Genomic DNA, 17,643 nt, shown 5'->3' with positions numbered 1-17,643 from the left:
TATCATCTATTTTTTTTATTATTTTTTTAATGTTTAACAATCACTGCCATACAGTTGAGATTTTATCCCCCCCACACCTACCCCCCACCACCCACCTCCCTCCCCACGACTGCATACAATTCTGTATGGGTTCTACATATACTTTCCTATTGAGTATATTTTCACTATAGTCATGCTATGTAGTCAGACTAAAATAAATGAAAGAAATCATATAACAAATCAAAACATGATACACAAACACATACACATACACAAACATGATCTGTTACATTTTGCGAATGACTTCCATATTTCTTTCTCTGAGTGTGGAAGGCATTTTGCCTTGAGAACCACCTTTGGGATTTTTTTTTTTATAAGAAGTTTTTGCGTTATTACAAAATCATGTTCTTTAGAGAAGAAGGAGTAGGGGTGGGGAGGGAGTGCTACCCTGAATCAGGGGGTAGGAAAAGAGAAGGATCAGAATTGCTCACGGATTAATAAATAACATAGCCATCAACATAGATCAGTTAGAAATAACAAAGACAATTGAGCATTTTAAACAAATTCTAAGAACTTGGGGAAAGTTGGGTAAAGGCTAGGCTAGGCCAGGGAAACTAGATCAGCAGAAAATTTGTTGCTCAGTAGCTTCTTCAAGTCCAACTCTCTGTGACCCCATTTGAGGTTTCCCTGGCAATGATCCTGGAGTGGTTTTGCCATTTCCTTCTCCAGCTCATTATGCAGATGAGAAAACTGAGGCAAACGGGATTAAATGACTTGACCAGGGTCACACAGCTAGGAAGTATCTGAGGCCAGATTTGAACTCAGGTCTTCCTGACTTCAGGAATGGCGCTGTATCCGCTGTACCAGCTAGGTGCATAAATTGGTTCTGACTTAATAAGACAAGGGTGTAAAGTCAATATGTGACATAGAAATGATGGAAACCATAAGCCTACTAACCCTAATTTTAAATGGGAATAAGTTTAATAATCCAATGGAATGAGAGAGGCAGGATACATCAGTAAACCAAAAGTCACCCCAGGAAATGCCTAACCATCAAGGAGCGACCAGAATTGCAAACTGCACCATGCAGGTGCTGGGGATGCAAAAGAAGAGTTCCTGCCCTGGGAAGCTCCCGCTCTAAGAGTCACAAGTTTCAGTGATGCTCTCCTGTTCCTCTGTCGAGCAGGAAGATAAGCAAAAGAGAACCTAAAGACCTGCCAGCTTGTTGAAGTGACAGATGTCCTTTGAATTGTTTCTATACAATGTGCATATTTCTTAGAACCACGTGACACCTGGACAACTAGGCACCTCATGCTAGAGAACAAAAACAAATGTAAAAAACCAGGAACACGAAGGAAAGGCTTTGTAGACCATAATGCCAAAAAAAAAAAAAAATCAGTACAGAAAACACAAGCCAAAGATATAGACTTAAATTAGTGGGTCAGAGAACTACTCAAGAAATGTTAACTTTGCAGCAGAGAATGAGAAAAATGAGACAATGATGGATCAGCTGAAACAAGAATGACTAGACCTGGAAGCGGAATCAAGATGGTGGGGTGAGAGCAACTACTCACCTGGTTGTTGACCTTCATTCTTGAAGAGGACCAAAATGACAATACTATGATAAAGTGAAATTTCAGTGTATCTGACTGTGGCTGATCAGACCAATATGAGCTTGGAATGTTCTACTACAGGTTGAGCACAGATAGTCCATGTGAATATTTGGGGTGGATACTCCAAATTTGTGTATCCTATGTTTCCTTTGTGTTGTCTCAATTCTGCTTTGCTCATAGAGTACAGCACCCTTTCTGATGTGGGCATGCCATGTTGAGTGGTCCTGTGCCAGTGTCTCCCATGTTGTATAGTCAAATCCAGAGTTCTTGAGAGAGACCTTGAGAGTGTCCTTGTATCACTTCTTCTGACTACCATGTGTTCACCTGCTTCATGTGAGTTCTCCATAAAATAGTCTTTTTGGCAAGCATACATTTTGCATTCAAACAACGTGGCCAGCCCATCGGACCTCTGCTCTCTGAAGCATAATTTCAATGCTTGGCAGTTCAGCTCTAGCAAGGACTTCAGTGTCTGGTACCTTATCCTGCCAGGTGATCCTCAGAATCTTCCTAAGACAGTTCAAATGGAAGTTATTCAGTTTCCTGGCATGAGGCTGGTAGACTGTACGTGTTTCACAGGTATACAACAATGAGGTCAGCACAACAGCTCTGTAGACCTTCATTTTGGTAGTCAGTCTAATACCTCCTCTCTCCCAAACTTTTCTTCACTACCTCCCAAATACTGAACTAGCTCTAGCAAGGCATGCATCAACTTCATTGTCAATATGTACATCCTTGGAAAGTAAACTACCAAGGTAAGTGAACTTATCCACAGCATTCAAAACTTCTCCATTTGTTGTTACTGAAGGTTCCACATATGGATGGTGTGGTGGTGGCTGATGGAGCACCTGTGTTTTCTTGGTGTTAATTATTAGACCAAAATTAGCACAGGCAGCAGAGAATGATCCATACTTGTGCGGGGATGGCCAGTGTCCCCAAGTGGTTCAGTGAAGTGGTGATGAAGAAAAGACCATGGTCAGGTGAAGAGAGTAAAGGACACTCTCATTTATTAATCTGAGGGCAAAGGTTTAAATAGACTTTTGCAGGTAAGCAAGCAAGGTTATTCCCATGAGAACATTTTTAGTTTACTTCTGTACTTCCTAATGTAGTTCCTCCAGGGATACAACTTTGGGAGATACAGGCAGGGTCAAGATGTTCTCATCCTTGCATATCAGGAGTACAAGTCTCAAGTAAAACCTGGACAGTACCTCACATTTCAGACTCCATCAGTACTGGCTCACTACACATACTTCACTACATCTCAGCTTTAGAGGCTGCATTGAGTGCACAATCATCTACAAACAGAAAATCATGCACCAACACTCCCTCCACTTTAGTCTTGGCTTGTAGCCTTTTCAAATGAAGAATTTACCATCAGTATGGTAGTTGACCTTGATGCCGTGTTCATCCTCATTGAAAGCATTTGACAACATGGCTGAAAATATCATACTAGAAAGCATGGGGCAAGCATACTGCTCTGTTTCATTTCATTGGTGACTGGGAAGGCACGAGAGCATTGTCCACTATCCAAACCCAGGCAAACATGCCATCATGAAATTGACATACAATACTGATGAACTTCTCCAGGCAACCAAATTTTGACATAATTTTCCATAAACCCTCATGACTAACAGTGTCAAAGGCCTTGGTCAGATCTACAAATGTATACAGACCTCTGTTCTCTTCCTGGAATGTCTCCTGAAGTTGTCAGGCAGCAAACACCATATCGACTGTGCCTTGACCCTTTCTGAAGCCACACTGACTCTCAGGTAGATGCCTATCTTCCAGGTGAAGGATCAGCCTCTTAAGGAGGACTCTAGCAAGAATTCTGCCAGCAAAGACTAAGAGAGAGAGATGTCCCTGTGATTATTGCAGGACAATCTATTCCCTTTACTTTTATAGAGATGGACAATGGAGGCATCCTTGAACTCCCAGGGGATAACTTCCTCTTGCCATATAACCTGGAAAATTTCATTCAGCTTTTGTATGAGCAATGATTTCTCTACCTTGTAAATCTCAGTTGGAATAGAATCTGCATCAGGTGCTTTGCCACATGAAAGGAGCCTAATGGTCCTCAAAACCTCTTCTTCAGTTGGAAGTTCAGCTAAGGAGGGATTGACTTCAACCTGAGGTCAATGGCCTTAGCACTGATTGATGATGGTCTGTTGAGAACACTAGGGAAGTGTTCTTCAGTCCATCTCTCTAAGATCATGTCCTTATCACTAATCAATGTGGCTTCTTCAGCACTGAGTAGTAATGATGCAACATAGGTTTTTGGTCCATAAATAGCTTTCAAGGTCCATAAATAGCTTTCAACTACTCACCTAAGCTCTAAGACAAACTCATTTAGATACCTCTAAAAAGAGAATCTGAACAAATTTTAGAGTGGCAGAATCCAATAGGAGACATAGTGTGGCAGATTTTCAACCCAGAACAGACTGGAAGGTCAATGGGAAGGATCTGTTGCATGGGGTTGGAGGAGGGCACAGTGCATAGTACATAGCCTGTACCTGCACAGACCCCATCATAGCAAAACCAAGCAGGAAGCCCTGGGCGGTCTGAGGCAATAGAAGCACTGCAGAATCTCAAACATATCAGCCCAGGATGGGAGTCCAGTGGAGCTGAGCGAAAGAGAATTGCAGAACCGCAGGTAACTGCAACAGTTGCTCCTGAGACTATCAACCAACAGATTAAATGTCTGTAAATCACCTACTTGAACTTCCAGGAACCAAGATGGTGAAGTGATTAGTAAATGCTCCACTCTTCCTCTTGTTGACCTTGAAAAACCCAGAGAATATTTCCCCAGGAAAAATCTTGGAACAGTAGGATCAGTCGAAGGGGTAAACAATCAGCCCATGAGGCTAGGAAAATTGCAATAGGGGGTCACTCTTGCTGTGGCTGAAGGAGACATCTACAGGACTAGAGCTGTCCCAGACAGCCCACCTCAGCGAACCGGGACAGGATCCCCCAGGGGATGGAGCCCATAATTGCCAACATCAAGACCCCAGGCATGCCTCAGCACAGTGAGGGGAATCATGAAGACACTAGTGCAAATGGGGTTCACCAACCACTGTGCCTGCCTGTGCTCAGGAGAGGAGACCTCCTGTGGCCAGACCACCCTTCCCCCACACTTAATGCAGCTAGCTCCAGGGTAACTCCAGGGAAACTCAGAAAGACTTCACCTGACCGGTGCTTTGGCACACCAGCCAGCTCAGCACCACACAAGCTACAGCATTCTGGCTTCTAGCTGAAAGAACCAGAGGCCACAATACACAAAGCCTCAAGTTCTAAGCACAAGAACCATGGGACAGAGCCCCCTGTCCCCAAGAAGCAGAGATTCACTTTAAAATCCAGGAAAAGGGTAATCATCATCATCAAGAAGCAAACCAGAAAAGATAAGACCATAGAATCTTTCTATGGGAACAAGAACCAAAACACAAATAACAAAGAGGTCAACATTGAGACTATACTCTGATCTGAAACTTCAGAAGGGAATATGAACTAGTCTCATTCCCAAAGAGCATTCTTGGAAGAGCTCAAGAAGGATTTTAAAAGGCAAATTAGAGAAGTAGAAGAAAAACTGGTCAATGATTTTAAAAATATGTAAAAAGAAATCATGGAAGAATTTAAAAGGAAAATTGGACTAATGGAAAAGGAAGCACAAAACCTAACTGGGAAAATTGGACAAATGGAAAAGGAAGTACAAAAACTAACTGGAGAAAATACTTCCTTAAAAGGAACAATTGGATAGATGGAAAAGAAGATGCAAAAGTTAACTGAAGAAAACAATTTGATAAAAATTAGAATTGGGCAAGTAGAAAGTAATGACTCTATGAGACATCAAGAATTAGTCAAACAGCATCTAAAGAATGAAAAGATAGAAGAAAATGTAAAATATCTCATTGGAAAAACAACTGACCTGGAAAATAGATCCAGGAGAGAAAATCTAAGAATTATTGACCCACCAAAAAACCATGATGAAAAAAAGAGCCTGGACTATATCTTCCAAGAAATCATCAAGGAAAACTGCCCAGAGATCCTAGATCCAGAGGGCAAAATCGTCCTTGAAAGAATCCACTGTTCGCCTCCTGAAAAGGAACTCAAACTGAAAACATCAAGGAATATTCTTGCCAAATTTCAGAACTATCAAGTGAAGGAAAAAATACTGCAGGCAGCCAGAAACAATTCTTATATCAAGGAGCTACAGTCAGGATCATACAGGACCTTGCAGCTTCTACACTAAAATATTGGAGGGACTGGAATATGATATTCCATAAGGCAAAAAGCTAGGACTACAACCAAGGATCAATTACCCAGCAAAATTGAGCATAATATTTCAGGGAAGGAGATGGACATTTAATGAAATAAGAGATTTCCAGACCTTCATGATGAAAAGGCCAGAGCTCAATAGAAAATTTGATCTTCAAACACAAGTCTCAAGAGAAGCATAAATAGGTAAACAGGGGGAAAAAACTTATTATTCAACATGGGCAAACCGTTCACATCCCTATAAGGGAAAATGATATTTGTTAATCTTGAGAATTGTGTATTTGTTATGATATATAAAAGGGATATACATGGACAGGGGGAATGGGTGTGTGTATGTGTGTGTGTGTGTGTGTGTGTGTGTGTGTGTGTGTGTGTGTGTGTGTGTGTTTGTCCTTCATTGCAAAGAAGACTGTGCCATCAGAGAAATGATGATATGACTTGCACTTGACTTTGTTTTGAGTGAGAGAGGGCTGTACAGGTCACCAGCCTCACTTCTCCTCCAGAATCATCTGAATCCAGGGACCAGATATTCATCAGGATGACTGGAGATGACCCAGGATGATGCAATTGGGGTTAAGTGACTTGCCCAAGGTCACACAGCTAATGAGTGTCAAGTGTCTGAAGTGAGATTTGAACTCAGGTCCTCCTGACTCCTGCACTGGTGCTCTATTCCCTGCACCACCTAGCTGCCCCACATGAACAGAGGGAGTGGATATAAACTAAATGTTGTGATGATAAAAATGTGATTTAAGGGTGCGAAGGGATTGCAATGGGAGATGTGAAAAGGAGGAAGAAAAAAGGTAAATTACATCACAGGAAGAGACACAAAAACATATTACAGTAGAGGGAAAGAGGAAAGGGAGATGAAAATCTCATTGTTTGAGATTTACTCTCATTTGATTTGGTTCAAGGAGGAAACAACAAACTCAGTTAAGTATAGAAATCTAACTAGTTCTATAGGCAGTAGGAGAGGAAAGGGGAAAGAAAAGGGAGGAGGTTGAAAGAAGGGAGGGAAGACTGAGGTAGGTAATTTAATTAAAAGTAAAATTAAAACTCCATTATGAAAGGGAAGGGAGAAGGGACAACTATAAGCATAAATGGAGGGAAAGAGGATGGAGGGAAAGACACAGTAATCATAATTGTGAATGTGAATGGGATGAACTCTCCTATGAAATGGAGACTGACAGCAGAATGGATTAAAAATCATAATCCAACAATACATTGTTTGCAAGAAACACATCTGACACAGGGTAACACACAAAGTAAACGTAAAAAGTTGGAGCAGAATATATTGTGCTTCAGCTGATGTAAAAAAAAGCAGGGGTAGCAATCCTAATCTCAGACAAAGCAAAAGCAGAAATAGATCTAATCAAAAGAGATAAAGAAGGAAATTATATCCTGCTAAAAGGCACCATAAACAATGAAGCAATATCATTACTAAACATATATGGTCCAAGTGGTATAGCATCCGAATTCTTAGAGGAGAAGTTAAGGGAGTCATAGGAAGAAATAGACAGCAACACTATACTAGTGGGGGACCTCAACCTCCCCCTCTCTGAACTTGATAAATCTAACTTCAAAATAAACAAGAAAAAAGTTAAGGAGGTGAATAAAACTCTGGATAAGGTAGATATGATAGACCTCTGAAGAAAACTGAATGGGGATAGAAAGGAACATACCTTTTGCTCAGTGGTAAATGGCACATATACCAAAACTGACCATATACTGGAGCATAAAAACCTCACAATCCATTGCAGAAAGGCAGAGACAGTTAATGCATCCTTCTCAGATCATAATGCAATAAAAATTATATGTAATAAAAGATCATGGAAAGATAAATGAAAAATGAATGGGAAACTAAATAATCTAATCCTAAAGAATAAATGGGTTACACAACAAATCATAGAAACAATCAATAACTTTATTTAAGAGAATGACAATAATGAGACAACCTACCAAAACTTATGGGATACTGCAAAAGAAATTCTTAGGGGATTTTATAGCATTGAATGCCTAAATGAATAAAATAGAGAAAGAGGAGATCAATGAAATGGTTATGCAACTGAAAAAGCTAGAAAAAGAACAAATTGAAAATCCCCAAGTAAATATCAAATTAGAAATACTGAAAATCAAAGGAGAGATTAATAAAATTGAAATTAAGAAAACTATTGAACTAATAAATAAAACTAATAGTTGGTTTTATGAAAAAAAACAATAAAATTAATAAACCTTTGGTCAATTTGATTTAAAAAAAGAAGAAAACCAAATTACCAATATCAAAAATGAAAAGGGTGAACTCACCTCCAACAAGGAAGAAATTAAAACAATAATTAGAAATTACTTTGCCCAACTGTATGCCCATAAATTTGACAATCTAAATGAGATGGGTAAATATTTTAAAAATTATAAATTGCCCAAATTACAGAAGAGAAAGTTGAATGCATAAATAACCCAATCTAAGAAAAAAAATTGAATAAGTTGTCAATGAAATTCCTAGAAAAAAATCTCCAGGGTCAGATGGATTTACAAGTGAATTTTATCAGATATTTAAAGAACGGTTAATTCCAGTATATGGATTATTTGGGAAAATTGGTGAAGGAGTCCTACCAAATTCTTTTTATCATACAAATATGGTTCTGGTACCTAAACCAGGAAGAGCCAAAACAGAGAAAGAAAATGATAGACCAATTTCTCTAATGAATATAGATACAAAACTTTTAAATAGGATATTAGCAAAAAGAATACAGCAATTTATCACGAGGATAATACATTATGATCAGGTAGGATTTATACCAGGAATACAGGGTTGGTTCAATATTAGGAGAACTATCAGCATTATTGATCACATCAACAACAAAACTAACAGAAACCATGTGATTATCTCAATAGATGTAGAAAAAACCTTTGACAAAATACAACACCTATTCCTATTGAAAACTCTGGAGAGTATAGGAATAAATGGAGACTTCCATAAAATAATAAGCAGTATCTACCTAAAACTATTGTAGGGAGCCGTTGAGGACCACAACAGCTCCATGAGTTCATGATGGCCTGATAAGCCCACTCTATTGTGCTAATGGGGCAAAGCTTGATGGTTCGGCCCTCCAGGATCTCATATGATAGCCCCAAGGCTTTCGGGTCTTAGGTAAACATCCTGATATTTGACAAACATCCCAAGGCAGTCATTGGGACATGCGTTTGTCGATGAAAGAGGATTGGTGAAAGTAATCACAGCACAAGCTTGCCATGAGTATGGACTTACAGCTGCACAGCAGATAAGGTTTGTACTTGCTAATAATAAATGGAGCTTGTAACATCTTTGTCTCCTGCCTCATCACTGCATGCCTGAGATTGAGACGTCCTGCTGGTTGGGGGTCTCTCCACTGAGCCAGCCGTAGCAAACCATCAGCAAGCATCATATGTAATGGGGATAAGCTGGATGCATCTCCAATAAGATCAGGGGTGAAACAAGGATGTCCACTATCACCACTGTTATTCAATATGGTACTAGAAATGTTGGCTTTAGCAATAAGAAAAGAAAAAGAAATTGAAGGAATAAGAATAGGCAAAGAAGAAACTAAGTTATCACTCTTTGCAGATGATACAATGATATAATTAGAGAATCCCAGAGAATCAAGTAAATAACTATTTGAAATAATAAACAACTTTGACAAAGTTGCAGGTTACCAAATAAACCCACATAAATCATCTGCATTTCTATATATTACTAACAAAGTCAAACAGCAAGAGACAGAAAGAGAAATCCCATTTAAAACTATGGTAGACATCATAAAATATCTGGGAGTCTACCTGCCATAACAAACCCAGGCACTATATGAATACAATTACAAAATACTTTTCACACAAATAAAGTCAGATCTAAGTAAATGGAAAAACATCAGTTGCTTGTGAGTAGGCCGAGCTAATAAAAATGACAATCCTACCTCAATTAACATACCTATTCAGTGCCATACCAATCAAACTACCAGATAATTATTTACTAGAGCTAGAAAAAATAATGTCAAGATTCATGTGGAAGAACAAATGGTCCAGAATATCAAGGGAACTAATGAAAAGAAATGCTAGGGAAGGTGGCCTAGCCCTACCAGATTTCAAATTGTATTATAAAGCAGCAATCATCAAAACCACTTGGTACTGGCTAAGAAATAGAGGGATAGACCAGTGGAATAGGCTAGGTACTCAAGTCACAGTAGTCAATGAATATACCAATCTACTGTTTGATAAACCCAAGGACCCCAGCTTCTGGGTTAAGACCTCACTGTTTGACAAAAAGTGCTGGGGAAACTTGATCACACTGTGACCCGTTCCTTTGGTGGCTGCATTGAGGTGTGGCCTCTGAGTTTGTTCACTGTGGTCAGAGACTTGCCCCAGCCTCGGCCCTGGTCCCAGGACCTGCTGCTTCCTCCTGAGTTCAGACGTGTGCCATCTTCCCCTCACATTCTTCAGGCTCCCCCATGTCACTGTCTGGGCCTTCCTGGGGAATCCTGCACTGAGAGTGGAATTCTGAACCAAGTACTTTGGCATTTCCAGTGAACAGGTCTCACACTCTCCAAACTCCATCTGATCTGCCATCTGGAGCATGGAGATGCTCCCTGGGGACTAGAGGATGATGCCCCAAGAATGGATGCAGGTGAGCAGATTGGAGTGCACCATGCCCAAAGTGTTGGGCAGCCAGCCTGGGGGAGAACTTCTCAGTACTGTGTCTTCACCTCCCACCCCCTTCCCAGGCTCCCCATGGCAGAACTTTTACCCTCCTCCACATCCCTCCACTCTCCCATTTTTCAAAGATTTGCTTCTGACTTTGTATGAAGAATTCTTTCACTGTTCAGCCTTGCACAAGCTTACCTTCTTTATAAGCCACTCTTCCCAGACCTACATTTTCTGGTCACGAGGTCACTGCCTCTTCTCTGATTTATTGCAGTCTCTCATCAGTTTTCCTGCAGTTCCCATTCTCATCTTTTTTCATTCCATAAATGTAACACCCTTTAAGCATTCCCTTATTGTTGGGGCTTGGGGCTGTCACCAAGGATGCTACTTTGAAAATCTTTGTAGAGTTAGCTTTTCTTAAACATTGTCCAATACTCTGTTCCCTGCCCTGATCTTGGGACAAAGGGCATAGTCCTTTGGGTGACTCTCACCATGAACTGCTAGGTCACTGCCCAGAAAAATTGCTGCTCTGAGTTTTCTGGGGAAGCAGTGAGAAATGCCAGGAGACACAGTGTTCTTTGGGTTTTAATGATTTTTATTTTTCATCTTTAGGGTTTGAGGTGGTGCCTCAAAGTTGTTTCAAGGTACATCCAAAGGTTCCAAACTTATTTGGCCTATCACCTCCTTTTCAAAAAAACTACTCAGCACACCCCTGGAAATATCTTTTAAAAGTTTTTTGAAATTTGCATAGTTTCAAAATATATGTAATTTTTTAAATGGCATATCTTAAATTGAGTAATTTATGGTAAATTTGTGGGTTTGCCCCCACGTTGAAATTTTGATGATGCAATATTGTATCATGTAACTGTATAGTATCATATTGTAAATAAGTTATTACACATATATATTCCTGCCCATGCATGCGGGATTTCCCTATGATGCACTACACACTTGCCTGCCAACACCTGCTTGTTAAGACCTGACAGAAGACTTGATCACTGATGGGTTATAACTTACATTTAGAAAATAATATATTTTATTTAGAAAATAATATAATCACTCTGACTTTAACTCTGTGACACAACAGATGAAATATGTATGAATGGTTTTTCAGAATTCTCTTCTCTTCTTTCCTTATACTTCCAACACCCCCTTATTTTTACTCAATGTCCCCCAATTTGACTTTAGTTGACTATTGTCCCCCTGGATCATTTCAGAACCCCAAGTGGGGCATATTGCCCACTTTGGGAACCTCTGAGTTCATCTTTCTGATTACAAATGAGGCTAGCCAGGCATTGCACTAAGCCAGGGGTGAGGAACCTGTGGACTTCTAAATTCCTAAGAGCAGCCTTTTGACTGAATCTAGATTTTATAGAAGAAATTCTTTTAATAAAAGGGGAGCTAAAGAAGGCAAAACCCCAGTCCTTCTCCTCAGAGTGCTTACAGTCCAATGGAGGAGACAGTGTGCAAGATCCATACAAGGGTCAGTAGGGAGGTGATCTCTGAGGCAGGCCCCAGCAGTGAGGCCTGGGGCTGGGGAGGAGTAGAATAGCCCTGGAAAGGCCTTCAGAAGGTAGAATTTCAGCAGAAGCTAGGGAAGCCAGGAGGCAGGCAGGAGGGTGAGCATTCCAACAATAGAGGACTACAGTGGGATGGCAGGGAGTCAGGGGAAGGAGGGTCTTCCATCAGAGAAAGCTCAAAGGCCACAGTTTCTAGATCCCTGAGGATTGGAGCACCTGCCAGGATGGAAGGGGGCAGGTGATGAAGGGCTTGGAGCATTTTGTGCTGGATCCTGTAGGTGATAGAGAGCCATGGGAGGTTGTTGAGCAGAAGGGATCACGATCAAATATGACCTTTAGAAAATTCACTTTGGTTATTGATCCAGTATGAGGTGCTAGGGGCCTGCACCAGCCTGGGGATTGGCTCATGGGAGAGGAGTTGGGGTAGAGGCTGACCACAAACAATTTGATTCCTCTTTGGAAAATTGGTTGTTCTGTCTCTGGGTCCATCATCTCTTTTGGCTGTTTTCACCATGTTGTTGGTGGCCTGTATCCTCCTACAGTCACACAGTGAGTTGCTGTTTGGCATGTCTGAGCCTTAGCCACTCTCCAGGGAAATGCCTTACAGAGAAGTCAGGGTATTGCAGGAAACATGTGAAGCCTCACCCATCAAACTGTTATCCTTCCTGTTTGCTGATAGCACTTCTCCCAGTCTGGTTTTGTTTCTTTTTTCTTAAACTAGACTGTTTTGCACCAAGTTTGTGTTTTAATTTCACTTAATTAGAGGCATGCGCTATGGGCAGAGGGCTGGCTGAGGAGTCAAGAAGATGCCCCATCTCTCACATCCTGTCTGGGTGATTCTGCATTGGTGGGGGGCATTTCCTCTCCTGGAGTTCCTGCACAATGACTTCACAGGACCAGCTCTACCCCAGCCCCAGCCACAAGAGTGTCCTCACTAGGAAACATGCCCAGGATCTGGGGCTGAACCATAGCCCAGGTGACTTGTTGGCTTTCCCCTCTCTCTTGGCAATTCTGTCTTTTTTGTATGTTTTAGGGTTCTATTACTGAGGCTGCCTCTTAGACACAGATGTGTACTGTATTGTTTTAATAACAGTAGTGTCTCCACAGCTGAGCTGTAAGGAGTAAAAGGGCTGAAATAGGTGAGCTTGGGGGCAGCCGGGGAGCTTGAGCAAGCATCAGATGGGAGAGCAGCCCCATGCTCATGTCTGCGCCAAACAGGTGTCAAGGTCAGGAACCTTAGTGGCCACAGACAGGCCCCCTCATGTTAACGTGAGGAAACAGACTCAAGGAGCCAAAAAGATTAGTCTACAGCATCACATGCTGAATTCAAACCCCTTTCCTTGGTTCCAGACCACATTGGTTCCTGAACTTCATCACTGGGGACATGAGTTGGGAGAAATAAAACTCTTCAGAACACTTCTCTGGTGAAAGGTCTTTGCTCTTTAGAACATTCTTGAGATACAGTTCTGGAAGGACTTGGCTACTTGGGCCAAGGGCTATGAAGAATTGTCTCTTATCTATATCTGTTGGGGATGGAAGCTCAATTCCATGTGGACAGTCTCGGGCGGGTAAAGGTGGGAACTTCTAAATCTTAGAGTTCTCATGAGGCCCCCCATGAAACACCAGGGAATCGAGGAGTGAGACCGAGCTATCTCGTGTATTTCTGCCTCTTCCCGTGAGAAACGTGATGGAAGGAGCATCCCCACCCTCGAGACTGTCCCGGATCTGGGCACACCTATTGTTATCTAACAGGCACGGTATTCAGGAGCAAACTACACAGCTGGAGAGCTTAATTAGGGTCAGGAAAGCCCGAAGGAGCTCTTAGCGCGGAGGGGCCCTGACAGGACAGAAGGCTCCGTTTTTCCTCTCTTCGCTCTCCCCTCCCCCTCTCTCCCCACTTACACTTCTGCTTCCAATCTCTTACTGTAAGATCTTTGCCTCCTTGGGAGATTTCTCTCTCCCTCCTAAGGAAGAGCTCCCCCTGCACATGTAACCAGGACCCTGAATAAAGCCTAACCCTTGTTCGACTCCGGAAAGTCTCTTCTCTCATACGTTTATCCGGTTTGGCCAACCGAAGACCTGGGACAGGTAAGGTAAGACTCGGGTAGCCCTCAGGCCTCTAGGCCTGGCATATATCCGTTTCCTAAAGTAGTATGATGGCAGCTTCTTTGTTTTGGCCCTGTCTAGCTATCTGTGCTAATTTAGTGAAGGCAACATGAGGGGTCCATTGTTTCATTTGAATTACTCTGATTGTTAGAAAGTTTGAATAATTACTTATCTTTCTGTGTGTTCACTAATCATCCTTTTAATAATAAGTTCTAAGAGAAAGGTTTTAATAAACTATATGACTATGTGGGCATGACTGGTATTGTTATTTGTTCTACATTTTAATGTTTGACTATCATTTTTCTTGGTAGGGCATACAGGAGACACTCTAGGACGAAGTGTAATACAGAAAAAAATGGAGATATTTACACTTTTTTTTTTTCAGATCAGAAGAGTAAGCCAGAAAGCAAATAGTCATTTCTCAAGCTGGGCTTACATGTGGAAGAGTCATCCCAGGAGAAACTCACAATGGATGATTCTGAGCTGGAAGGAGCCTGGAAATATAGAACTAAGAGAGTCAGCAAAACAAAGGGGAGAAACCTCATGTATGTAATGAATGTGGGAAAGGTTTGCATTGAAATATACACCTTGTTCAACATCAACGAGTTCATACTGGAGAGGAGCATTATAAATGTAATGAATGTGCAAAAGCCTTCCTCCAGAAGACACAATTTACTCAGCTTAAGCAAATTCATACTGGAGAGAAACCTTACAAATGTAATGAATATGGGAAGACCTTCCATTGGAAGATACAGCTTAGTCAACATCAGAGGATGCATGGTAAAGAGAAAACTTATGAATGTAATGAATGCAGGAAGACTTTCTGTTGGAAGATATAACTTAATGAACAATGGAGAATTTGTCCTGGAGACCAACATTATCCTTGTAATGAATGTGGGAAAGCCTTCTGAAAGAATGCCCAGCTTATTCAACATCAAAGAATTCATATAGGAAAGAAACCTTATGAATGTAACGAATGTGGCAAAGCTTTCCAAAAGAACACACACCTTACTGAACATCAGAGAATCCACGCTGGAGAGAAACCTTATGAATGTAATGAATGTGGAAAGGACTTCTGCCAGAGCACAGAATTCATTCGACATCAGAGAATTCACACTGGAGAGAAGCCTTATGAATGTGATAAATGTGGCACGGCTTTCTGTTGGAATACACAACTTACTCAATGCTAGAGAATTCACACTGGTGAGAAACCTTATGAATGCAATGAGGGAAAGCTTTCCATCACATTACACAGCTTACTCAACATCAGAGAATCCACACTGGAGAAAAACCTTATGAATGTACTGAAGGTGGGAAGGCTTTCCATCAGAACACACATCTTACTGAGCATCAGAGAATTCACACTGGTGAGAAACTTTATGAATGGAATAAATGTGGAAAGGCCTTACTTGACATTAGAGAATTCATGGAGAATATAAACCTTACAAACTTAATGAATGTGGGAAGACCTCCTGCCAAAGCACAGAAATCATTCTACCCCCTTCCCTTTTCCCTTCCACAAATAAACAGCCTTTTAGTTTTGTTCCTACCCTTCTTCTACCACAGATCAAGCAGAACAGAGACTTCTCATTCTTTCCCTCTTCCTAATGATTGAGGTGTAAATGCATTCTCCTTGAGTCTTTTGTCTCTCCCTATCCCTCTCCCACTCTCTTTTTCTCTCTCCCTGTCTCTTTCTCTCTCTCCCTTCTTCTCCCTACTTCAGTCCTCCTGCCTTTCCCTACTTTACTACCCCTTTGTTTCCTGACTTATCCTTCCTCTCCTTCCCTTCTTACTTTCTTCCCTCCTGCCATTGCATTGGATATTGTTGGCCCACTGCTCTAGGACAGGTATTGATTATAATCTATTGCAGACCTTTTCACAGGGAGAAAAACAATGAAGGTCCTAAATGTTTGGGATAATTGTTAAGGATTCTCTTTTAAGCATTCATTTTTCATAAGTTCATGTTACTGAGCTGAGAATGCCCCTGTAGTCTCTATGCTGGTGATTTCCATTAAATAGCTTTCCTAAGAGCAGGACTATGTAGTTATTTTTCAGCTTTGCAGGCATCCTGTGACCAAGCCTGAAAATTTTCGTGATGCCCATCAGATTTTGTGGTGTAGCAGACACAGCTGGAGGAAGCTTTTTCTCCTCTGGGCATGGTAGTCCTTCCCAATACTTTTTTAAAGAAAGAATCTATTTTCATTTTTTTAAACAAATCATAAATCCAAATAAGTTCCTAGAAAATCAGCTGTTTCCAAAATCCAACAATAAGTAACAATAGCCAATAAAAAGCAAAAGCAGCACTCTAACCTGTTTCCCTTACTCTTCAGTTCCCAGCTCAAGGGGCTGGGTGAGAGACAAGAAGCCCCCAACTGAATTGTTTGGATGAACAGTTAAAAGGAGCCTTCTATTTCAGGACAGGCACATAGTTAGATTTACCCTTGTTTCAGAATTTGGCATTTCATTTCATAGTACTAGTCCCTTTCCTGAGGTGAGGATACCTTCCCAGTTCTTTAAAAAATTCTATCCTTGACTCATTATATTCATCAGCTGGGATCCCACCTGTCGTCAGCTTCCAAAATTCTTTTGGAGACCTAAGGTCTCCAGTTTTTCACCAACTAGCATCTCTGGACCTTGTAACCTGGTTTCCATGCCAATCACTCCACTGAAACTTATTCTCTCTGAAATTACCAATGATCTCCTAAACACAAAATATAGTGTCCCCATGTTTTTTCTGAACTCACCATCTTTGACCTATTTTACTTCCATGAAGTTTTTGACATGACTGCCTCTTCTCTTTTTTCTGAATACTCCCTTTCCTTCAGAGATGCCACCTCTGCTTAGTACTCATCCTGTTTTTAACTCTTCCTTTTCTGTCTCCTTTGTTTGCTACCTGAGTTTCCTCCAAGTCCTTAAGGTATACGTTTCCCAGGATTCAGCCCATGGCTTAGGTTTTTTGTTTTGTTTTGGTTTGGTTTTTTTGGTATCTTTCCCTATCATAAGTTTTAAATGCTGCAGTGGGAACCAATGTGTTAAAGAAAAGTCTTTGCAGAGAGTGGCAGAAACCACAATAATGTTACCAACAGTAACACTAATAGCCAATTATAGAACATTTTTAGGCTTACACAATGTGTTGTACAGAGTCACTCACTTACCATCCCTGTGAGGGAGTTTCTACAGTTATTTCGCCTGTTTTACAAATAGAAAAACTGAGGCTGAAAGGTTGAATGACTTGCTCAGAATCTTACAGTTAATAAATTTCTGATGGGGGATTTTTAAAACCTGATTTGTTGACTACAAGTACAGCTACTAAATACTGCCTCTGGGACTGGGAAGAAGGTATAGAGGGAACCAAGCAGCAGCTGAGTAACTCTCTCTGCAATTTTAACTAAAACCTTGCTAGCTTCACCTTTATGATTTTTTAAAGTTTTATGGATGCCTTGGGCATTTCCTGGTATAACCTAACATCCCACACAACCTCCCCTTATAAC

Source organism: Notamacropus eugenii, chromosome 5, assembly GCF_028372415.1.
Source record: "Notamacropus eugenii isolate mMacEug1 chromosome 5, mMacEug1.pri_v2, whole genome shotgun sequence".
NCBI lineage: Eukaryota > Metazoa > Chordata > Mammalia > Diprotodontia > Macropodidae > Notamacropus > Notamacropus eugenii.
The sequence above is the reverse complement of the archived record's forward strand: the minus strand, read 5'-3'. Positions refer to the sequence as shown.